This window comes from Talpa europaea (assembly GCF_964194135.1).
Source record: "Talpa europaea genome assembly, chromosome: 3".
In the NCBI taxonomy this organism is placed as follows: domain Eukaryota; kingdom Metazoa; phylum Chordata; class Mammalia; order Eulipotyphla; family Talpidae; genus Talpa; species Talpa europaea.
In genome coordinates, this window is record NC_140069.1 from 68,297,651 (window position 1) to 68,324,129 (window position 26,479).

A 26,479-nucleotide genomic window follows, 5' to 3' on the forward strand; every position below is an offset into this window, starting at 1 on the left:
ACATTTATATTTGGTTGTTCATGTTTGCTATAGTCCTTCTGCCAATGGGCCATGTTGCTGTCTCCCTTCCTGTGTGTCCTGGCTCTCTTCTCTCTATTCTCCTTCTACCCTAAGACCAACTATCTCATCCATTACTCAATTGTAACAATCCCATTAGGCTTCAAATTGACCCCCAGTGTGTTTGGTTCAATGGCTGGTTATTACCTCTCCAAAGCTTTCACCAAACATTCCTTCTTCAAATATTCTCCATCCTGGGCCTTTGTGTACCCCTGCCAACCCCATCCAGTGTTTTTTGAAGCTCATATTCCTATACCTGAGTAGTAGAAATGAGTTCTTCTCAAGGATTGGCTCTCAGTCATTTTTTTAATTTTTTTAATTTTATATATTTTTACATCATTTTATATTTTTGACAATGTATGCATTTTCCTCTTGGTTATAATCCCCATACAATTCCCACCCCACCCTTGTTTTGATCCTACTCCTTCCACCACCGTCTGTAGTGTGTCTCTGGATTATAGTTGCCTGTTGATTTTGATTTTTACATTATTGTAGTCTTTTTCCTGGTCCCTTATTTAGGTTTTCTAAATTCCTGCTATGAGTGAGACCATTGGTACTTTTCTTTATCTATGTGGCTTATTTCGCTGAGCATGATCCCTTCCAGCTCCATCGATGTTGCTGCAAATTGCATGAGTTTATCTTTTTTGATTTCTGAGTAATATTCCATTGTGTATATGTATCACATCTTCTTGATCCAGTCATCTATTTGGGGGGCATTTGGGTTGTTTCCATAGCTTACCTATTGTAAATAGTACTACTCTAACATAGGGGTTATATGTGTCTATGTCCTTTGGGTAAATACCTAGGAGTGGAATTGCTGGATCATATAGAAGCTCCATCTTTAGAAGGTTGAGGAATCTCCACACAGCTTTCCATAGTGGTTGGTTGGACCAGTTTGCACTCCCACCAGCAGTGCAGGAGAGTTCCTTTTTCTACACATCCTCACCAACAATTGTTGCTGCTAGTTTTTTTTTTAATATGTGCCATTCTCACTGGTGTAAGATGGTATCTCATTGTAGTTTTGATTTGCATTTCCCTGATTACAAGTGATGTTGAACATGTTTTCATATGCCTGTTGGCCATTTGCATTTCCTCTTTGGAGAAGTTTCTTTTTAGCTCTTCTGCCCATTTTTTGGCTGGATTATTTACTTTGTTTTGTTTTTGTTTTTGTTTTGATTATTATTTTGTTTTTGTTTTGTTCAGATCTTTGTAGATTTTTGTGATCATTAGTGTTGTGTGCAAAAATTTCCTCCCAATCAGTGGGGTGTCTCTTTGTTTTGGTTGCTATCTCTTTTGCTGTACAGAAACTCTTTAATTTGATGAAGTCCCAGCTGTTTATCTTTGCCTTCACTATCGCTGCTTTGGATGATGTGTCTTTAAAGATGTCACTGAGGTGTATGTCATGAATTGTTTCACCTATATTTCCTTGTATATATTTTATGGTTTCAAGTCTTATGTCTAGTTCTTTAATCCATTTTGAGTTGGTTTTTGTGCATGGTGTGAGGCAGTAGTCAAGCTTCCTTTTTTGCATGTAATGACCCAGTTTCCCAGCACCATTTATTGAGCAAACTTTCTTTGCTCCTTGGCATATTTTTGCTCCTTTGTCAAAGATTAGTTGACTGTAAATCTGAGGGTTTATTTCTGGATTTTCTATTCAGTTCCATTGGTCCATGTATCTGTCCTTGTTCCAATACCATGCAGTTTTTATTATTATGGCTTTGTAGCATAATTTGAAGTCTGAGAGTGTGATACCTTAATTCCCTTCTTTTTTTTTCAGGTGGGCTTTGGCTATTCAGGGCTTTTGGTGGCTCCATATGAATTTCATCAATATTTGTTCTATTTCTTTGAAGAAAGTCATTGAATTTTTTATTGGAATAGCATTGAATCTGTAAATTGCTTTTGGTAGGATGGTCATGTTAATTCTTCCAATCCATGAGCAGGGGATGTCTTTCCATTTCTTCATGTCTTCTTCTTTTTCTTTTTTTTTTTAAGATTTATTTATTTATTTATACAAGCACTGGGTACAGTCAGAAGCGCAGGAGGGTGAGAGAATTCACCAGAGCCAGAGCAGAGAGCATAACAGGCAGACTGACGAAGTACACTGCTGAGAGGAGCAGTGGACAGCAGAGGAGGTCTGTGTGCCATGTGGGACCCTCGCCTGGCAGCCAGGGATCAAACTGATGCTGCAGAGGATGTGGGCAGCTTCGCAACCCAGCGCTCAATCACTGTGACACCAGGGAGGCCTTCTTCTTTTTCTTTTAACAGTGTTTTATAATTTTATTTGTATAAGTCCTTGACTTCTTTTGTTAGGTTTATTCCCAAGTATTTGACTTTTTTTGTTTTGATAATAAAAGGGATGGTCTTCTTGATTTCTTCTTCTTTAGATTTATTGTTTGTGTATAGAAGGCTACTGATTTTTGTGTGTTGATTTTGTATCCTGCTACTTTACTAAACTGACTGATTAGTTTGATTAGTTATTCTGTGGAGTTTTTGGAGTTCTCTATGTATATTATCATATCATCTTTGAATAGTGACAGTTTAACTTCTTCCTTCCCTATTTGGATTCCTTGTATGTCTTTCTCTTGTCTTATTGCTCTGGCTTGGACTTCCAGTATTATATTGAAAAGCAGTGGTGAGAGTGGACATACTTGTCTTGTTTCAGATCTTAAGGGAAATGCTTTCAGCTTTTCACATTGAGAACGATATTGGCTCTCAGCTTGTCAAAACAGCCTTTATGATATTGAGGTATGTTCCTTGTATCCCAAGAATTTCAGGGCCTTGATCATAGCTTTGTTGAAAGCTTTCTCAGCATCTATTAATATTATCATATGAGTTTTATACTTCTTTTTGTTGATGTGTTGGATTGCATTGATTGATTTTCAGATGTTGAATCATCCTTGTGTCCCTGGAATAATCCTACTTGGTCATGATGAATTATCTTATGGATACATTGTTGGATTAGTTAGCTAAAATTTTATGAGGATTTAGCATTAGTGTTCATTAGGGAGATTGACCTATAGTTTTCTTTTTTTGTGTTGTCCTTGTTCAGTTTGTGGTATTAGTGTAATGCTGGCTTCATATTGGCTAGGTTCATGTTGGTATTATCCCTTTCTTCTCAATTTTTTAAAAGAGTTTATGAAGGACAGGTAATAGTTCGTTTCTGAATGTTTGGTAGAATTATTTGTCAATCCATCTGGTCCTGGGCTTTTGTTTTGGGGCAGGGTTTTGATACCATTTCAATTTCACTGTTTGTAATTGGTCTGTTTAGGTGATCTATTTCTTCTTTATCCAGCTTTGGGTGAGTGTAAAGTTGTATATATCTTCTAGATTGCTGAATTTGTTTGTGTATAACTATTCATAGTAGTTTCTGATTATTCTTTTAATTTCTGCTGTGTCTGTTGTGATTTCTCCTCTTTCATTTGTGATCCTATTTATTCATGTTTTCTCCCATTTTTCCTTTCCTTTGTGAGCCTGGCTAGGGTTTTATCTATTTTATTTATTTTTTCAAAGAACCAACTTTTGGTTTCATTGATCTTTTGGATTTTTTTAGTTTCTATTTCATTTATTTCTGCTTTGATTTTTATTATTTTATTATTTTTATTATTTTCTACAAGTTTTAGGGGGTTTTGTTTTCTACTGGTTTTAGGTGTTTTTGTTGTTCTTTTTCTGGTTCCTTGAGATGTGAGCTGAGGTTGTTTTCTTGAATTCTTTCTTATTCTTTTTTTTTAAAGATTTTTTTTTTATTTTTTATTTATACAAGACCGGGGTACAGGCCAGATGTGCAGGAGGATTCACCCTGAGACACAGCGGGGAACAGAATGGGAAAACAGATAAAATACACTGCTGAGGGGAGCATCAGGCGAGACAGGAGAGGTCTGCGGAGCCATATGGGACCCTCACCGGCCAGCCGGGATAGAACAGGTGCTGCAGGGGCTGTGGACAGCTTCACAGTGCTGTGCTCAACTGCCTGCACCACCAGGGGAGGCCCTCTTTCTTATTCTTGACATGAGCCTATATTGCCATATATTTTCTTCTTTTCACTGCTCCTGCTGCATCCCATACATTTAGGAAATTGGTGTCCTCCTTGTCGTTCAACTCAAAGAATTTTTCAGTTTCTTCTTTGATCTCCTTGTTATATTCCAGTGGTCTTCCAGTACTGTGGGTTTCAATCTCCACGAGGTAGGAGGTTTCCTTGCCTTCCTTTTATGGCTTATTTCTAGTTTGATGCCTTCATGGTCATTGAAGATAGTTGGTATGATTTCAATCTTGGTTTATCTGCTTGTGTCCCAGTCTGTGATTGATCCTGGAGAATGATCCATGTGCACTTGAGAAAAATGTATACTCACAATTTTGGGGGGTTAGTGTTCTATAGATGTCTGTTAAGCCTGGATCCTTATTTAGAGCTTTAGTGTCCTTACTTATTTTTTCTCACTGATCTATCCATTGTGGACAGTGGTGTGTTGAAGTCTCCTACTACATATATATTTACTCTGATGTCTTTTCAGAGATGATAATAGTTTTCTCACATATTTTGGTGCTCATTCATTGGGTGTGTGTATATTAATGAGTGTTATTCCTTTTTGAAATATTGTCCCCTTGATCATAATGTAGTGCCCGTCTGGGTCTCTTTTTACATATTTGAATTAGAAATCTATTTTATCTGATATAAGTATAGCTGTTCCTGCTTCTTTTTTTTTAGTCCATTTGCTTATAGGATAGTTTTCCATCCTTTTACTTTCAGTCTATTTTTATCTTTTGTAGTTAAATGTGTTTCCTGGAGACAGCAAAAGGTTGGGTTTTGTTTCTTAATCCAGCCTGCCACACTGTGTTTTTATTGAAGCATTTAGTCCTTTTAATTTAGAGTTAATATTGATATGTTAGCATCTGTATTTGCCATTTTGTTTGTCTTTTCTCTGGTTTAATTAATTAATTTTTTTTCCTAGAAGTTTTTTCTTTTTTTAATTTTATTTTTATATTCCCCATACAATTACAACACCCTTATTTTGACCCCAAGCGCTCCTTTCCCTGCCCTCCACCCTTCCATAGAGTGTCTCTGATTCTTAGTTGTTTACTGATTTTGATATTTTCTTTCTTATAGTTATTCTCTTTCCTGGTCCCTTATTTAAGTTTTTTAGATTCCTGCTACGAGAAAGACCATCTGGTATTTTTCTTTTTCTTTCTGGTTTATTTTGCTGAGCATGATCCCTTCCAATGCCATCCATGTTGCTGCAAATTGCATGTGTTTATCTTTTTTGAATGCTGAGTAATATTCCATGGTGTATATGTACCACATCTTCTTGATCCAGTCATCTATTTTTGGGCATTTGGGTTGTTTCCAAAGCTTACCTATTGTAAACAGTGCTGCTATAAACATAGGGGTGCAGGTGCTCTTTGGAATTGATGTTTCTGTGTCCTTTGGGTAAATCCCTAGGAGAGGAATTGCTGGATCATATGAAAGCTCTATGTTTAGTAGGTCAAGAAATCTGCACAGAGCTTTCCATAGTGGTTGGACCAGTTTGCACTCCCACCAGCAGTGCAGGAGAGTTCGTTTTCTCCACAAACTCACCAACATATGTTGTTGATAGTAGTTTTAATATGTGCCATTCTCACTGGTATAAGATGGTATCTCATTGTAGTTTTGATTTGCATTTCCCTGATTGCTAGTGATTTTGAACATTTTTTCATATGCCTGTTGGCAATTTGTATATTCTCTTTGGAGAAGTTTCTTTTGAGCTAGTCTGCCCATTTTTTTAACTGGATTATTATCTTTGTTTTTGTTGAGTCTGGTCACCTCTTTGTAGATCTTTGTGATCAGTCCTTTATCATTAGTGTTGTATGCAAAAATGTTCTCCCAGTTGGTGGGGTTTCTCTTTTTTTTTTTATTGTCTCTTTTGCTGTGCAGAAACTCTTTAATTTGATGTCATCCCAGCTGTTTATCTTTGCCTTCACTATCACTGCTTTGGACGATGTGTCTGTAAAGATGTCTTTGATGTGCATATCATGGAGGGTTTCGCCTATATTTCCTTCTATGTATTTTATGGTTTCAGGTCTTATGTCTAGTTCTTTAATCCATTTTGAGTTGGTTTTTGTGCATGGTGTGAGGTAGTAGTCAAGCTTCATTCTTTTGCATGTAGCCACCTAGTTTTCCCAGCACCATTTATTGAACAAACTTTCTTGGCTCCAATGCATATTCTTTGCTACTTTGTCAAAGATTAGTTGACCATAGATCTGTGGGTTTATTTTGGGATTTTTCATTCAATTCCTTTGGTCTGTGTGTCTGTTCTTGTTCCAATACCATGCAGTTTTGATGATTATGGCTTTGAAGTGTAGTGTGAAGTCTGGGAGTGTGATGCCTCCATTCCCTTCTTTTTTGTTCAGTAGACCTTTGGCTATTTGGGGGTTTTGGTCATTCCATATGAATTTCATCAATAATTGTTCTATTTCTTTGAAGAATGACATTGAAATTTTGATTGGAATAGCATTGAATCTGTATATTGCTTTTGATAGGATGGCCATTTTAATAACGTTTATTCTTCCAATCCATGAGCAGGGGATGTCTTTCCATTTCTTTGTGTCTTCTTCTATTTAACAGTGTTTTATAGTTTTCTTTGTATAGGTCCTTTACCTCTTTTGTTAGATTTATTCCCAAGTATTTTATTTTTTTTGTTTCGATAATAAAAAGGATTTTTTTTTTATTTCTTCTTCTTCAGATTTATTGTTTGTGTATAGGAAGGCTACTGATTTTTGCATGTTGATTTTGTATCCTGCCACTTTACTGAACTGATTGATGAGTTGAATTAGTTTTTCTGTGGAGTTTTTGGGGTTCTCTATGTATATTATCATATCATCTGCAAATAGTGATAGTTTGACTTCTTCTTTTCCAATTTGGATTCCTTGTATGTCTTTCTTGTCTTATTGCTCTGGCTAGGACATCCAGTATTATATTGAAAAGCAGTGGTGAGAGTGGATAACCTTGTCTTGTTCCAGATCTCAATGGAAATGCTTTCAGCTTTTCGCCACTGAGAATGATACTGGCTGTTGGTGTGTCATATATGGCCTTTGTGATGATCAGGTATGTTTCTTGTATCCAAGAATTTCAAGGGCTTTTATTTTGAATGGGTGTTGCACTTTGTCAAAAGCTTTCTCGGCATCTATTGATATTATCATATGGTTTTTATATTTCTTTTTGTTGATGTGTTGGATAATGTTGATTGATTTTCGGATGTTGAACCATCCTTGTGTCCCTGGCATGAATCCTACTTGGTCGTGGTGAATTATCTTATGGATATATTGTTGGATTCTGATAGCTAAAATTTTATTGAGGATTTTTGCATCAGTGTTCATTAGGGAGATTGCCTGTAGTTTTCCTTTTTTGTGTTGTCCTTGTTCAGTTTCGGTATTAGTGTAATGTTGGCTTCATAGAACTTGTTTGGTATTATCCCTTCCTTCTCAATTTTTTGGAAGAATTTGTGAAGGATAGGCACTAATTCGTTTCTGAATGTTTGGTAGAATTCATATGTAAATCCATCAGGTCCTGGGATTTTTTTGGGGGGGAGGTTTTTGATTACCATTTCAAATTTGCTGCTTGTAATTGGTCTGTTTAGGTGTTCTATTTCATCTTTATCTAGCTTTGGGTGATTGTAGAGTTGTAGGAATTTGTCCATCTCCTCTAGATTGTTGAACTTGTTTCCATATAACTGTTCATAATAGTTACTGATTATTCTTCTGATTTCTGCTGTGTCCATTGTGTTTTTTCTCCTCTTTCATTAATGATCCTGTTTATTAGTGCTTTCTCCCTTTTTTCCTTTGTGAGCCTGGCTAGGGGTTTGTCTATTTTATTGATTTTTTTCAAAGAACCAGCTCTTGGTTTCATTGATCTTTTGGATTGTTTTTTAGTTTAAATTTCATTTATTTCTGCTTTGGTTTTTATTATTTCTTTTCTTCTACTGGTTTTGGGGTTTTTTGTTGTTCTTTTTCTATATCTTTGAGCTTCAAGATTAGGTTGTTTCTTTGACTTCTTTCTTGTTTCTTGATGTGAGCCTCTATTGCTATATATTTTCCTCTTATTACTGCTTTTGCTGCATCCCATACATTTAGGAAATTGGTGTCCTCTGTGTCATTCAATTCAAAGAATTTTTTAATTTCTTCTTTGATCTCCTCATTAGTCCAGTGGTCTTCCAGTAGTGTGGTTTTCAATCTCCATGAGGTAGGAGAGTTCCTTGCCTTCTTTTTATGGTTTATTTCTAGATTGATGCCTTCATGGTCAGAAAAGATGGTTGGTATGATTTCAATCTTGGTGTATCTGTTGATGTTTGTCTTTTGTCCCAGTATGTGATCGATCCTCGAGAATGATCCATGTGCGCTTGAGAAAAACGTGTACTCTGGTTTTTTTTTTTTGGGGGGGGGGTTTAGTGTTCTATAGATGTCTGTTAAGCCCTAGCGCTCTAGGTCCTTATTTAGAGCTTTAGTGTCTTTACTTATTTTTAGTCTCGTTGATCTATCCATTGTTGATAGTGGTGTGTTGAAGTCTCCCACTACGTATGTGTTTTCTCTGATGTCTGTTTTCAGAGATGACAACAGTTTTCTGATATATTTTGGTGCTCCTTGGTTTGGTGAATATATGTTAATGAGTGTTATTTCTTCTTGAAGTATTGTCCCCTTGATCATAAAGTAGTGACCGTTGGGGTCTCTTTTTATCTTTTGAGTTTGAAATCTGTTGTATCTGATATAAGTATAGCTGTTCCTGCTTTCTTTTTTGGTCCATTTGCTTGTAGGATTGTTTTCCATCCTTTAACTTTGAGTCTATTTTTATCTTTTGTAGCTAAATGTGTTTCCTGGAGACAGCAAAAGGTTGGGTTTTGTTTCTTAATCCAGCCTGCGACTCTGTGTCTTTTTATTGAAGAGTTTAGTCCATTTACATTTAGAGTTAATATTGATATGTTAGCATCTGTATTTGCCATTGTGTTTGTCTTACCTTTGATTTTATTTATTTATTCTTTTAATAACTTTTTTTTGGCCTTCTTTCATTGTTATTCGTCCCTCTGAGGTTCTGGCTTTAGCACTCTTTGTAGTATTTTTTGGAGTGGGGGTTTAGTCGTAATGAAATTCCAGAGCTTCTGTTTTTCTGGGAAGGTCCTTATTCTTTCTTCATAGAGGAAGGAGAGCTTTGTGGGATAGAGTATTCTTGGTTGGCATCTGTTTTCTTGGAGTCTGTTGACTATGTCCCTCCACTCTCTCCTTGCCCATAGTGTATCTTCGGAGAAGTCTAATGTCCGCCTGATTGGTTTTCCTTTGAATGTTATCTGTTTCTTCCCTCTTGTCAGCTTCATTATTTTTTCCTTGTCCTGGATTCTTGGGAGCTTTACTATTATGTGTCTTGCTGTATTTTTCCTTTCATCGTGGAAGTTTGGTGTTCATCTTGTTTCTTGTATATCAATTTTCAGCTCCTTCTTATCTCCTTGAATATTTTCTCTGTTCCTACATCTCTCTCCTCTCCTTCTGGGATTCCTATAACTCCTATATTTCCTTTCCTCATGGAGTCAGATAGTTCCAAAGTCTTTCTTTGGTCTTTTTCCTTCTTACTTCTCTTTCCTTTTCTATTTTGGTTCTTTTTATTTCTGTGTCTTCAAGAGTACTTATTCATTCTTCCATTTCATCTATTCTGCTTTCATTGCTTTTCCCAGAGTTCTTTGGATCCTTCATTAATTCTTTGATTTCCTGCATTTCTTTTACTTCCCTCTTTAGGGACTCAATATCATTCTTCTGAGAGTTGTTTGCCTTAATGTCTTCCATCACTTTTTTCATCACAGCAATTTTAAATTCTTTTTCTGGAAGGCTTAGAAGTCCTTCCAAGTTACCATAGTTGCAAGCTGGTGGGTGTTTTTTGTTTGTTTGTTTGTTTGTTTGTTTTTTGTGGTGTGTCTTTATTCTGAGGCATTGCTGCTTTGCTTATAGTTTTTCTTTTTCCTGCTGCCTGTCTTCTAATTTGCCTTATGCATTGGGACACTGTGCCGCTGATACTGGCTGGCATCTTTTTGGTGTGTTCTTTCGGGAGTTTCAGAATCTGGCAATCCAACCAAGTCAAAAACTGTTATGGCAGAAGTCTAGTGAGGCAGTGGTACTTTGGGTATGTTAATGGTCACTGTCACAGAATCTCTCCTCCTTCTGTGTTTAGTTACAAATGTGCGTCTTGAAGTCCCTCAGACTTCCCTGGAGGTGGGGCAGCTGGATTGCATTCCAGGTTCCAAATCTCTGGATCCTTCTCTGGGCTCCAACTTCCTTTCAGGTGGGACCGGGTTTGTGGGGGCCTTCAGCTCACCTCTGACTGTGCAGGGAACCTTCTCCCTCTGGCTCCACGGGGAGCCTTCTGCCAGATTCCAGCAGTCTTTATTGAAGAAAGGTCCCTCTTCTAAAATGGCACTTTGGAGACAGGCACACTCTTCTGCGCGAGCCCGGTCTGCCCCGGCCATGGGTGCCTGCTCCCCCTCTGGGCTCAGACTGCTGGTCAGAAGGGGCCTGGCTTGGGCGAACTTCCCAGCTCACCTCTGACTCCTCTGGGAGACTTCTGCTGGTTTCAAGAAGTCTTTACTGAAGAAAGGTTCCCATTCTATGGGATGTTGGTGATTTTTTTTTGGTTGCTAGGTGGCGCCAGAGATCTCTCCTAGTGTCCTTGGGGAGCTATTTTTTTTACCCAGTGGGACAGGGGAACAGAGTGGGAGTGGTGGGGAAAGCCTCAACGGCTTTGGTGTGCTGTGTCTGCCTTGTGCCCCAACGACATGGGGAACCCACGCCCCAAATTTCGTGCCCCAGGTCTCAGTTCCAAAGTCCTCAGGTCCAGGTCGTGGTCTGTAGCCCAATTTAGTGTCCGTAGAAATGGCGCCTTTTGCACCCTGCTCCCGTGTCCAGGCACACCTGGTTTCCTATTACTCATTGAGGGACATTCACCTCAGTGAGCGCCCCCGCGTGTCTTCCCACAAGCCTAGGTTGCAGGCACAGGGACCTGGGCAGCCCCAATCTGCGTATCCTTTTAATGCACGCTGTTTTTCTGTACAAGCTTACAGGCTGGCCTGAGGCTGTTTGTAGGTGTCCAGGAGTCTTCGTTTTTCTCTAATGGCACCTGGAGCCATTCGCTCCCCTCTGTGGTGAATCGAATCCTGCAGGGTTCTCCACGGCTCCAGTTCATGGGGTGTGGTGGCTGAAATAGTTCCATTCCACTCACAGTCCCACTTAATGCGGAGTTTGTTCTTGCTGGTTGTTTTAGTTTTTTTTTTGTTTTTTCCACCTTTCTGTTGGTTGGAGAGTGCCGACTTTGTGGGTGGGGGAGGGTAGTAGGGTTCTGAGCTTTCCTCCTTTCTAGTCCTCTTTTATGGCAACTTTCTTCTTCGAGCAGTTTGCTGGAGTTGCCCGTTTATCTTCCGTGTCCCAGTTTTCACTGGGACCTGCTGCTTTTCCTCCCTATTAACTTTTTTTTAGTGGGAGATCTTACTCGCAGTGTTTGATCCGCCCTCTCTTAATTATTTTTTTTGTCTTGTTTCATTCTTATTCATCCCTCTGTAGGTTCTGGCTTTAGGACTCCTTGTAGTATTTTTTTGGAGTGGGGGTTTAGAGGTAATGAAATTCCAGAGTTTCTCTTTGTCTGGGAAGGTCCTTATTCTTTCTTCATAGAGGAAGGTTAGCTTTGTGGGATAGCTATTTGTTGTCTTGGAGTCTGTTGACTATGTCCCTCCACTCTCTCCTTGCCCATAGTGTTTCTTTGGAGAAGTCTGATGTCAGCCTGATTGGTTTTCCTTTGTATGTTATCTGTTTCTTCCCTCTTGGCAGCTTCATTTTTTTCTTGTCTTGGATTCTTGGGAGCTTTGCTATTATGTGTCTTGCTGTATTTTCCCTTTGATCATGGAAGTTTGTATGTCTATTTTCAGCTCCTTCTTCATGTTTGGGAAGTTCTCTTCAATTGTTTCCTTGAATATTTTATCTGTTCCTATGTCTCTCTCTTCTTCTGGGATTCCTATAACTCTTATATTTCCTTCCCTCATGGAGTCAGATAGTTCTTGTAATTTTTCTTCTCCTTGCTGCTTGTTTTCTATTTGTCCTGTGCATTGGGACACTGTGTCACTGGTATTGGCTGGCCTCTCTTTGGTGTGCTCTTTCTGGGATATTGGAAACTGGTGGTCCAACCAAGGCCAATGTTGTTTTGCCAGAAGTCCAATAGGGCAGTTGTGCTATGATTATGTTAGTGGTTGCTGTCCCAGAAAATCTCCTCCTTCTGTATTTGTTTAATTTCAGAGGTAGGTCTTGAGGTCCCACAGATTGCCCTGGCAGTGGCTGGATTGCCCATTGGGCTCCAAATCACTGGATCCCCCTCTGGGCTCCAACTCTCTTCCAGGTGGGGCCTGTCTTGTGGGGCCTTCAGCTCACCTCTGGCTGTGGGGCAGCCCTTCCCCAGTTCCACACAGTCTAGGTGGGTTCTGGACACAGAGATCCCTGTTCTAAAATGGCGAGTCTGGAGGGCACTTTCCTTTGCCCACGGTCTGCCCCAGAGGTGGCTGTATCCCCCTATGGGCTCCAACTGGCCACCAGATGGGGCCTGGCTTGTGGGGGCTTTTCAGCTCACCTCTGGCTGTGGGGACAGCCCTTTCCCAGTTCCACACAGTCTAGGTGGGTTCCAGGTGCACAGATCCCAGTTCTAAAATGGTGAGTCAGGGGGGCACTTCCCTGTACCCACAGTGTGCACTGCGGTGGCTGGATTCCCCTCTGGGCTCTGACTGGTGGCCAGATGGGGCCTGGCTTGAGGGGATTTTTCAGCTTACCTCTGGCTGTGGGGACAGCCCTTTCCCAGTTCCACACAATCTTGGTGGGTTCCGGATGCAGAAATGCCTGTTCTATAATGGAGGTTCCAGAATCCTTGTTCTAAAATGGAGTCTGGAGGGCAATTCCTTGCGCTTGTGGTCTGCCCCTCAGTCACTTCTTTTTCCATCACTGTGCACCAGAGGTCAGCCAAATTTTTCCATTAAGGGTCAGAGAGTTGACATTGCAGGCTTTTGCAGATATAGAATCTTTGTTGCAATGAATCTTAGCTGCAACTGTTCAGCTCTACAAGGCGGCAAAAAAAGCTGTCACCATTGGTGTGTAAAAAGCACAAACATTACAGTATTCTGATAAAACTTTATTTACAGAAGTGGGTATTTAGGGTGAGTTGGCCTATGGGCCAATGTTTGCCAATCCCTGCCCTCTACCTTACTCCTGAGTGAACATTCCATCTTCAAGAGTTCAGGGACTCCCTGGTGGCTCAAGGTGTTGAGATGCAACCTATGAAGTCATCTGTAGCCACTGCAGCACAAGTTCCATCCCTGGCCAGGGAACTACCCACATGGTGCAGCAGACCTCTCCTGCCTTGCCCACTGCTCCCCTCAGTGGTGTATTTCAGTCAATCTGCCTCTTCTGTTCCCCACTCTGTCTCTGGTGATCTTCTCATACATACCCCTCACACCTCTGGCCTGTACCCCAGTTCTTGTATGCATAAATAAATGAATCTTTTTTAAAAAAAGATTTCAACTATTCTTCAAATTTATAGTTTCCACCCAGGTTTCTCCTCTGAGTCCCAGACCCATTGTTTCCTCCTTAGATAAATAAAATACACCCCACTCAATATCCCTACATGACCTCACAGCATGCCCACTCTCCATTTGCTGCCTTATGTTTTTTATTTCATAAATGACACTCTCATTCAGACAAGCCCATCAGATGCAGGATTTGTTCTGGGCATCTCCTGCACACTCACCCAATATTTAAATCCAGTAGAAATGCACCTATTTACTCACTATGACTTGTATGAGTTTTGAATTTCCTCCATTTCTACAACAGCTGTTCTTGCCACAATTCCATCTTTGCCACAATAGCTGCACCATTCTCCCACTAGGTTACAGGTTATCCATCTCCAACTTCCCTTTCCAATCTATCCTTTACAGTATGTCCAGCAGAATAACTCCCAAATACCACTATGCATGTATTTTCCTGCATAAGATTTCATTAGTCTTAGAATAAGCCAAAAGTTTTGAGCCCAGTCAAGAGACCCAGCAGGGTTGACACCTCCTTCATTCTTCAGGTTCATATCAGACCATTTCTCTACTTCCCTCCATCTGCCTAATTGTTCTTTCCTCCCCTACTTACCTAATTTATTCTCATAATCCAAATTGAGACACAAATATTTCAAATTCCCCCTTATATATCCTAACTATACTACACATCTCTCCTTCCTGATACTACAATTCAATTGCATATTTATTGTTTTGATTAGAGTTGGAAAATTCAGACCTACAGTCTAAATCTATCTCTGTAAATACAGTTCTGCTGGACATGACCACCTCAGTGTTATTGTGCATTGTGGTTGCTTGTATACAACTACAGTAGAGCTAGACAGTTACGACCAGCCATGGACCCAGAGCCTCCAGTATTCACTCTCTGGCCCTTTTATAAAGAGTGTGCCAATTCCTGATCTTGCTTATTTGATTGTTCTATCTTTCACAGACCACAAGGATGGAGACAAAACCTGATGTTCTGTACTACAGCATCTTCATGCTCTACCACAGCATCTGACACAGTAGAAAGGCCATTAGAACTAGATGAATGAATAAATATTCAGATAGACTGCATTGTCAGATCACTTTCCATCCTAAGGCATCTAATATATCTGCCATGATAATTTTCTCATTTTCAGTTTTCCTTGCCTCCTTATCCCATTGGCTGTAATAGTTAAGGCTCATTTTACAACCTCTGTTCTTCTGAAGAGAAAGGTGAAATAAGAATAGGAAGAAGGAAGAAGGAAGCTTGTTACTCCTAGTGGGGGTGAAACATTACCTACAAAAGCAATAATGACCTTTGCAGAGCAATCTTCTTCTCCTTCCACACATCACACCACCTGCAAGGGGTCAGAACTTAGTTTACAGCCAAGAGAAACTGGGCTTGATTGTAAAGTCATACATGTCTTCTGGCTGCAAAGTCTTTCCAGCAAGCAACATTTCCCAAAAATGTGCTTTGTCAAGATGTTTTGAGAGGAAAGGGGGTTCTATGCTCAATGTGATTGGAAAACAGGGTACATTCCATAGACCTAGTGAACATTCTGCAAGAAAGAAACCTGACTAACATTTCCAAGATGTATTTGAGCTCAGTATACTTTTTTCTCATAAAATACCTAGAAACTCCAGAGACTTGGAGAAACACATATTTTGAATAATCTGACTGTTTGCCATTTGTTACAATGTTAAAGCCAGTACAAGCATCCATTCAGTTCTCTGCACAACACATACTACATGCTTGTCATTGAAGCCCTGGAGTGAAGAGGATTTGGTTTGGGTCAAGGTGGTGTCTAAGACCTGCCTTCCCATAAAACATTTCAGCTTCTAAATTATTCCCATTGCTCCATTCTTGCAGAGCAAAAACTTAATCTGTCTTAAAAGGAAAACAATTGCATCATCTGAGTGAAGGACTTCACTCAAAATAGAAATGAAGAAGGTATTTCTCAACTTATTTTTGAGTTTGAAAGAGGAACTTAACCTATTTATATGTGTGCAAGTAGAATCTCAAAATACACTTTACTCACTTTAGGCTATACCCCAATAAGGACCCCATCTACACTCCAGTTTTATAAATGTGGATCATTTGAGCAATGTTCTGAGATGCTACCACTAGCCTCATATATTTCCTGTTGCATCAGGCATGTAACTGGAGCCACTACTTCCAAGTGACACTATCCCTCTCTTAGTGAAAGTCTTTCAATCCTTTTTATGTCGTTCCTACTATTTGGCAGGGTACTCAAAGAATGTCATGAAGAACTGAAAATCTTTCAATTTTTATCTTACAGACTTCTCACCAATAAATATTTTTTGGACACCCCCCATGTGCTAACACTTAAGCCGGGAGCTCACAGTTGGCCCAGGGAGATAGGCACAGTGGCTAGTAGCACACTGTGATGAACGTTATGACACATAATGCTAGTAGCACACTGTGATGAACATTATGAACATTATGACACATAACTTTCCAGAAAGTTGGAAGAAGGCTTACAAAATGGGCCTATTCATTGGAGACTTCATTAGGAAGTCTTAGAACCACACCTCAGAATCAGGCTGCAGGAAGTAGAAATACATTTCATAGGTGCACAGGTGCTGTGGGGAAGCATAACTACATTGACAGCTGAGTGTTTCTGGGGTGCAGACTGAAGAAGGTCTGATGGGCCAAATTTGGGTATCTGGATTTCATCCTATAGAGAATGGAAGCCATAGAATATTTAAAGATAACTTTAATTTCAAATTGATTAAATCTATATTTAAGATAAAAAACTCTATCTGAAGGAAGGATTATAGTATTATTTTTAAAAGGACTGGAATGAAGCTGCAGTGTTTCTAAACCAAATTTCTTGGGCACCCTACTGGGCTTTCCACTATAACATGAAGACAGTCTGCCTGCCTTCTGGTAGTCTAAGTAAAGTTGGAGGTCTGCAGATGAACATGCATGAAGTTCTCTGTTTTTACCCAGACAAAACAAAAAGCCCAGAATCAAAAGGAACCCACTCTTTGAAAGTCTTCTCATTTCCTCCTCTGTGGGGGATTGGGAAGTGTGCAGCCATGGTGAGGTATGGGTAGGGCTCATTGCCCCTGACTGAAAGAGGATGCTGGTGCCAGGCCATACTGTCCCCAGTGTGGTCAGGCAGTGGGTCCTGCAGGATGCTGGACAATACTGGGAAGGCAAAGGAGGGAATCCTCAACCTTGAGCCAAAGCTGGGCCACAGATCACTGAACCCTGTGTGTCTCAATTAGTCTCGAGAAGAAAAAATTCTTGGAAGCTGATCAGGCAGTAAGTGAAAACAAACGATTCTATTTGGAAGGAGATTGGACAAAATGGAGAGAATTTTGTTTTGTTTAATGAGATAAAACAGGCAATAGGATTACTGAATAGGGTCAGGCAAGCACTGCAGCCTTCTCCAGAGTTGGCAACAGAAGAAGGAAGTATATTTGAGACATGTATTTTTAAAAAACTATCTTGAGAAAAATTATCATATCTTAAACATAACTACTGGAAGGTCTTTGAGCCACCTCCATCTGATGTATGTCCAGGTAATTTCAAAAGTCAAGTGGGCCCTCACTGGACAAATTCTTTCCAATTTCATCTCATAAAGGATTACCCCAAGGATCATTGCATCAGGAGATCCTAAATATCTCATCATGTTCATTACAACAAAGAGGTATAATCACAATATTGGCTACTTTAAAATGAGTTAATCTGATTTGTGTTCCTTTATACATCACCTACTTCTTCCCCTCTTCCACTTGAATATTCCTTATTTGTCTTGAATTCTTGGAAGTTTCACCACCATATGTGTTGCTTTTGCTCTCATGTTGTTTAGGTACCCTGGTGTTCTTTTAGATTCCTGGATTTATTTCTTTTTCAGGTTTGGGAAGTTTCCTTATAGTATTTCTTTAAATGTTTGCTCTATTCCTTTTTGTTTCTCTTCCCCTTCTGGCATTCCCACTATTCTTAAATTGCCTTCCCTCGTGGTGTTGCATTGTTCACCAAGTGTTTTCTTCATATTTTACTTCATTTCCCATTTTCTTCTTCCATCTTGCTTCTTTATAAATTCCTGTCTTTGAGTTCGTTGATTTGTTCTTCCATTCAGTTTATTTCACTTCTATAGCTTTCTATAGTAATTTTTCATCGTTTTTTCACTCTCTTTTTATCCTGCAACTCCTTTACAAAATATGGAATGCTTCACTATTTGGTTGTCATCTTTGCACAGATGCCAAGCTAATCTTCTCTGTATTATCCCATATATTGCATTTTAAAGTCAAGTTTCTATTAGCTTACAACACATATGTGATTTAGAGTTTCATTATTTCTTTCTGTCCCTTTCTCCCATTTTCATCTATTTCTGGGACTCCCATGATACACATATTTTGGTTTGTTCCATGAAATCACACAAGTCCCTTAGGCTCTGTTTATTTTATAAATTATTTTTTTTCTATCCTACAGATTATAAAATTTCAATTGTCCTTTCTTAAATTTTATTGATTCTTTCTTCTGTCTGGTCCAACCTTATTTTGATATGATCCAGTTAATGTTTGGTTTCAGTTGTAATCTTTAGCTCCAAAATTTCTGTTATTTCTATTTAGTTTCTTTAATTATTTCTATTTTATTTCTTTTCGTTCATTTTCCAATCATTATTTAAACACACTTAAGACTAAATCATTGCCTGGTAACTTGAATAACTAGTTTGCTCTTTTCATTAAGCAACATTTTATTGTTTCTTCATATGCTTGATATCATTGTAAACTGAATGTTTGAATATTATAATGTGGTTACATCAAAGTCTCCTCTTTCCCTTGTTTTTTTTTTTTTTTTTGGTTTTTGATTTGAAGGCTATAGTCATGAATTTGTGTAGTGACTTTACAAGACTTTTTTTCAAAGACTGTATTCTTTGTCATGTGTAGTCTCTAAAGGCTTTAATTCTTTAGCTTGCTTTAGCTAGTGTTTTGAGAATTTTTCTTTAATAACAGGGGTTAATAAAAAGCAAAACAAAATAAAACTCAACTGATCTTTGAAGATTACTCTGAGCTGGAGCATTCTTTGAATACCTAACCAATCTATTTACAACTCTGTTTTAACCTTCATTTGGGTTTGCACTGAACATACAAATCAGCCAGTGGTGAAATTTTAGCATCTTCTGAGATATTTTGTTTGCATGAGCCCTGTTCCAGGCATGCATGCTGCTTTCCAAATCCCTCCATTATTTACAAGTGCTTTTGAATGGCCTCACATCACAACAAGACTCTCCAGCTTTCCTGCTAGGATTTAGGTGGTCTATTATATGTCTCAACCATAATCTTTTGCATTGTTAGATTGCTAGTTTTCCTTACAATGTTTTCAAGAAATGCCACTGTTTTGCATCTTGAGTAATTTATGAGTTAGGGAAAATATTTAATCACTTTGTATCATTCCTACAGTTAGCCCCAGACAAGGTAGAAGAGGCAAACACAATAAATTGCAGATAAGGGTCTGGAGTTTGGACCCAAGTTCCATTCTGGGAAATAAGGTTGTTTTCTTCAAAATAACTGTAAACTGGAAAGGGTGTGAGGTAAGACCAAATTAAAATGCCACAAATATTCCCTACCATTTTAAAGTTGTCTTTTCCCTGATTCAGGGAATTCTCTTGCCTGCTATAAATTTCAGGTTGCTTGTTAGAGTTCTGAAAATGTTTGTTTTGAGAGTTTCTACTCATTTATTTTTTATTCTAGGGAGGGATGGTCGCTTTCTACCTACTCATTTTGCTCACCCATCCTGCCAAGAATAATTTTTTCATAAGCAGTATTATTGCCTACTTGGAGAGGGGCTGCCATGATATTTCCACTCTCTGAGACACTTGTACATCAAGTCAAATGAGGTTATTTGACAGATTAAGTGGCACCTGCAGTTCATGTAAGAGATGACTTCTGGACCATGATGGTTGTACCTATTTCTGAAGGAGAAGCTTGAAGAATAAAATATTCTTGACTGGATGTTATTGTATTTAAGTTTTTCCATCACATCATTCCAATCTCTAATTGCTAGCAATGTTTTCTTAATGAAAACTAATGTTAGCTAAATCTGTATTTCTTTAGTTTATGTGCTTTTTCCACCTCTCCAATGTCAATATTATTTATTTCTCTTGAACTGTTGGAAGTTTTTTTTTTTTTACTGTATGTCTTGGTATAGATCTCCCTTATGTGCTTTCAGCTTCATGGATTTGTATAATTACTTCCTTCACAAAGTTCAGGAAATTTACATCTACTATTTCTTTAAATAAGTTCTCTGCTTCTTTTGCACTCTGAAAATTGTTGGATATTTTTATTTTTATATTAACTTTCTTCATGAAGTCAAACAAATATTCTGTGAAACAAAATCAATGATTAGAAGCCCTGCCTGCAAATACAACAGCCTAATACAGCATTGGGCCAAACCCAGTGAAATACCAACCCACAGCAGTGTGGTCCTGAAAGAAAAGATTGGCGAAGTTGAAAAATACAACAAATGTCCATATGAATCCTCAGGGGAATATTACAAAATGGAAAAAGAACAAATTTTAAGAACCTAATCACAAATACATGGAAAGACAGAATAGTCATATTTAAATCAAATAATATAAATTTTCAGTAAAAAAGATAAGATATAGGGATGGATACTATACAGTAATTAAGGGAGCAATATATCAGGAAGACACAACACTCATCAATGTATACTTGCTAAATGAAGGAGTACTAAAGTGTAATAGGCAATTACTATCAGCTCTGAAAACAAATATTGGAAAAAATACATTTCAGTAGAGGACTTCAAAACTGGACTCTTAACAATGAATAGATCAATGAGACAGAAAATGAATTAGACCACATGGACCTAAATGACTACATATTGTGTAACAAAACAAGTATAAACAAATTCATGAAGATTAAAATAATACCAAACATCTTCTCTGAGCATATAGTTATCAAATTAAATTTCAACTATAAGAAGACAGCATGGAAGTCTTCTAATCTGTGGATATTGCACAACACACTACTAAAGTCCATGTAAATGAGAAATGCAAAGAATTTCTTGACAGAAATGACAGTGAGGACACAAACTTCCAAATCATATCAGACACAGCAAAAGCAGTAACAAGAGCAAAGTATATAGCAATATATGCCCACATCAAGAAAAAAGAAAGAGTTAAAATAATTAACTTTATCTTGCATCTTGAGGGACTAAAAAAAGAAAAATAAGAAAGCTAAAATCCAGCAGAAGTAAGGTATATAACAAAAAATAGAGCAGATATAAAGGAAATAGAAGTCCAAATGATCAACAAAACCAAAAACTGGTTCTTAAAAAAAAATAGACAAATTTCTAGTAAGCTAACTAAGGAATAAAAGGGGAAAACACAAATAAAATGTATTAAGAACCAAAGAGTAGAATTTCCAACAGACACTGCAGAAACTCAGAGGATAGTAAGAGGCGAATATGAACGTTTCTATACAAACAAGGTCAAAAACCTAGATAAAATCAACAAATTAATAGAATTATACAATCATCCAAGACTGAACAGGAAAGGCAAAAAAAAATCTGAACAAATAATCATAAGCAAGGGATTTGAAACATTAATCAAATGTCTTTCAAAAATCAAAAGTCTAGGAGATGACTTCACAATTGTGTTCTACCAAACATTCAAAGATAAAATAATGTTTATTGTGCTCAAACTCTAAAATAAATTGAGAAAGAATACTTCAAAACAAATTTTCTGAGGCCAAGTTTACCCTACTGCCAAAATCAAATAAAGACAACACAAAAGAAGAAAATGACAAACCAATTTCCCTAATGAACACAGCTGCAAAAGTCATCAAAAAAATCTTAACAAATAGTACCCAATAATGCATTGAAAGAATTTTATACTGGGCCTCCACCGGTGGCACAGGCAGTTGAGTGCAGCACTGTGAAGCTCTCCGCAGACTGGGCAGTGCCTGTTCAATCCTGGCCAGCCAGCAAGGGTCCCAAATGGAGCAGCAGACCTCTCCTTTCTCACCTGCTGCTCCCCTCAGCAGTGTATTTCAGTCAGTCTACCTGTTCTGTTCCCCACTCTGTCTCTGGTGAATCCTCTCACCCTCCCGTGAATCTGGCCTGTACCCCAGTTCTTATATGAATAAATAAATCTTAAAAAAAAAAAGAATTTTATACCATAACCAAGTGGGATTTATACCAGCCACACAAGGAAGGTTCTACATCTAAAAGTTAATCAGTGTAATTCTCCACATCAACAATTTAAAAAAGATAAAACCATATGATCCTATCAATAGATAAAGAGAAAACATTTACTAACATTCATGACTCATGATAAAAACTATTTCAAAACTGGGAATAAATGGAACATAGCTTGACATAATAAAAGCATATAGGACAAACTCATAGCTAACATCATTCTAAATGGTGAAAAACTGAAAGCTTGTCCACTGAGATCTTATACAAAACAAGGATGTCTACACTCAACACTGCTATTCGACATAACATTGGAAATCCTAGCTGGAGCAAGTAGGCAAGAGAAAGATATAAAAAGAATCCAAATTGGAAAAGAAAAAGTAAAGCTATCATAATTTATAGATGATATGATAATATGCATTGTGAAACATGGAAAAACTAATTAAAATAGTAAACCAGTTCAGCAAAGTGGAAGGTTACAAAATCAATACACAAAAATCATCTGCAATCTTATATGTAAAGAATATTTAAGTGGAATAAAATGATCCCTTCTATAATCATACAAAAAATTAAGTATGTAGGAGCAAACCTAACAAAGAAGGTGTATGACACACACACAAAAAAAAAACCTTAAAGACATTTTTAAAAGAAATAGAAAAAGATATAAAGAAATGGAAATATATTTCCTGTTCATTGATTGGAAGAATCAACACTGCCAAAATGGCCATCCTACCCAAAATAATCTATAGATTCAATGCAATCCAAATAAATACTTCAATGTAATTCTTCAAATAAATGAAATAAATATTACTGAAATTCTATGGAACCACAAAGACCCCCAAATAACAAAAGCAATCTTTACGAAAATGTAAAGAATGGCATTTTCCACAGTTTCACACTTCAAATTACAGTATAAAATGATAATGATTAAAACAACATGGCAGTGGAACAAAAACAGACACACAGATCAATGTAACAGAAATGAGAGCCCTGAAATAATCCAACAGCAATATTTATATTTAAGCTAAGCTTCAACAAAGGAGTCAAAAATATACACAGGAACAAGTAAAGCCTCTTCAATATGTGGTGTTGGGAAATCTTGACAGCCACTTGCAAAAGGATGAAACTAAACCACTATCTACACCATACACAGAAATCAACTCAAAAATGTATAAAATATTGGATATAAAATATGAAACTATAAAATATGTAGAAGAAAGCATAGGCAACATACTTCCTGACATAATCTTCAGTACTATCTTTGCAGATTCTTCTCCAGCAAAAGTTAAACAAAGAGAATGTAAACAATTGGAACCACATCAAACTAAACACCTTCTGCATAATGAAGGAAACACTAAAATGAAGAGACACCACAATTAACAGGAGAAAATATTTGTACAACATACATCTGATAGTGGACTGATATCAAAAATCTACAAAGAGCTCATACAACACAATAAATAGAAAATATATAACCCAATCAAAAAAAGGGTAAAAGCTAAGGAAGCAAGATGGCCAAGAGGCACATAAAATTTGGACATCATTTATCATCTGGAAAATGCAAGTAAATACCACAATCATTGTGTCCCAGAATAGATGAGTAAATCAAGAAGATGTGACCTATATACAAGAATGGAATACTATTTAGCAAAAAGTAAGAGAGAGAGATAAACACATGCCATTTGCAGCAACATGGTTGGTGCCAGAATGAATTACACAAGTGGAAACAAAATGGAAGGAGAAAGATAAGTACCAGATGATGTCACTTATATATGGACTATCGAGAAGCCAAACAAAGGGTCACTCAAAGACAAACTTTTAAACCAACCTTTAAAAGCTGACCAAAGATCTGAGACATCCAGAGGGGAAGTGGGGAGAGAGCACAAAGTATTATGGTGGATGAATATAGTGCTTTCGTGATAGGTGTCTTAGGTGACTACAACTGAAGGGGAAGAGCCTGTGCTTCCCAAATACTAGCAATGATGTAAACAAATGGTACTTTAACTACAACAAAAACAACAAAATTTAATGATGGGGATATCTATCTATCATTTATCTATCATCTATCTCTCTATACACACACACATACATACATTTATATGGAATACTGCTCACACATAAAAGGAATAAAATATATCATTTACAACAGCATGGATGACTGGTATGGCATGGTAAGTAAAATAAGTGACAAAAAGAGAGACAAGCATAGTATGATTTCACTTATATGTACAACATTAAGAAGAAAAACAAGCAAATACAGCAAAACAAAATCTTAGATACTAAATACAAATTAGTTGTTACTAGAGCTAAAAGATTAGTTTTACTAGAGGTAACAGATATTGGAGATCATGGGCAAAATGGGTTAAGGGGATTTGTTTTATGATGGTGAATGGAGCCTAGACTTTAGGTGGTAATCACAATGTAGTTTATGGATATATAACTACAATGTTGCACACCTAAATGTTTAAATGAACATGACCTCAGCACTTAGGGTTGTAACATGTTCTCATTGCACTGCCATGTTATACAATATGTGCAGAGGGGTGTTAGCATGTACCCAGAGTGTCCCAGTCTCCTCTCCGGAAAAAGCCTCTCTCACTATCAGACCTAGGATATAGTCAAGGCAGAGAGGACTCCTTGAAGTCTGGGGCTGTGCTCCTGAGGAGGGTGTGCCTAGAGAGGGACATGTAGGGAAATCATATGCCGCTCAATGGCTTCTTTAAACGTGGTGCTAAGGAAGCCTCAGCAGTTGAATGTGTGAGCTGCACTTTGAATGTATGAGACATTCCAAGTCCAATAGTCACCACAAAATTATGAAATGCTAGATAAGAATGGAAGCATTTCTGTGGAGTAAGATAAGCTTTGGAGCAGCTGGCTATTCCTAACTCTACCCATCCCATCTGTAAATGGGGGAAATGAGGTAGCCACTCTTTTCCCGATGTCTCAGATCTCCAGCCCGGGGAAGGATGGGGGTGGGAGGGAAGGGCTCATGCTAATTCATGTTCACTGATGTTTCACTTGTGTTCTTTCCAAGTGGATCCTCTTTAACCTGTTTAGTCCTTATTATACACTTTGGTTCATATCTTCCTGTTAATAAAATTGAAGTAATTTATTTTCTTGGCTGCTTCTTAAAATGTTCTATGAATATATTCTAAAGTAGAAAAGGAAGAAGGAGGAATAAATGTGGCATTGGTTTTTCAATTGTGGTTTTTATTTCCATAAACCTTAGATCATAAGAATGCATGAGATATTTACACAGATCTTTCCACAATTCCTGTGGCCTTTGGGGGCATAGCATTTGCGTGACTTCATTACCAAGGTTGGCTTGTGCTTTCTCAGCAGCTTTGCTTGCAACAGGGAGTGGTCCTCCCCAGAGTTTGAGCGCTCTCTCTCTCTCTCTCTCTCTCTCTCTCTCTCTCTCTCCCTCTCCTCTCCTTTCTCTCTTTCTCTCTCTCTTCTCTCCTTTCTCTCTCTTTCTCTTTCTCTCTCTCTCTCTCTCTCTCTCTCTCTCTCTCTCTCTCTCTCTCCTCTCCTTTCTCTCTCTTTCTCTCTCTCTCTCTGCATGTATGTGTGTCTATCTCTCTCTCTCTCTCTCTCTCTCTCTATATATATATATATCTCTCCCCCCCACACCACTTGCGTGATTTGATGATTTGTGGGGGTGGGTGGAGGAAAAGAGAGGGAGCAAGTAAAAAGGCAGACACTTGTTTCTCTTTCCTCCTTGTTTTGCTATAAAAATTTAACATTGCAAATGTATTCCAATTATTCTATATAACAATATGATGAATTTTCTCATTATAACTGTTCACTTCTTCCTAAAGAATTTCTCAGGGAATGATAAAGTAAGAGTATCCAAGTTGAGAAGAACAGAATCTTGTCTTTGCATTGAGGAGGCAAAGGACTGTGACCCAGATGAGAACATAGGAAGAGTTAGCTGTGAGGCAAACGAGACCCAGGTTCCAGCTTCTTTAGTGAGTCAGATTTCTGTGGTTGCAATAGGTTCTCCAACAGTGAGGAAATTAAACATCTGGTGGTGCCCTCAGCCAAGTGAGACTTTGGCACTACGCCAAGTAATGAGGGTCACCCAGGCAATAGCATAGATTGCACAGTGGGCCCTGGCTACACAATTCCTAAGCTTTCCCCAGCTGTTTCCCACATAGAAGTACCTGTATGGAAGACTCAAGGGCTGGTCAACTATTAGAAAAGAATATATGCTGGATCATAGTACCACGCCATTTGATATGCTGATGAAAGACAAATGAATCATAGGTTGTCCAGACACCACACCAACTTTTCTCACATTAGTCATGTTATTTCCTGTTCCCCTGATTTTACTTTACTGCCCACTAAGAACATTTATATCATGGCCACCACTTTAAATGGCAGCAGGTTCAAAGGAGGTGGTGTAGAGGGTGAGAACACATAGCTCTTCTATAGCAGTAGACAGTTTGCCGTTTTAGTTCCACTCCTACATGTGTTTTGGGAGAAAGCATGAATTTCAGCCACGTTGTCCTACATTTGTATCCTATCCTCACCACTTCCCAAACATTGCCTAGCCTCTCTGTACCTTAGTTGCTATTATCTACAAAGTATAGATGACAAGCTATGCCTTATAAGAATGTTGTACAAATTAAATTCAGGGCACAGATTCAAAGTCTGGTGCATAAGAGGCAGC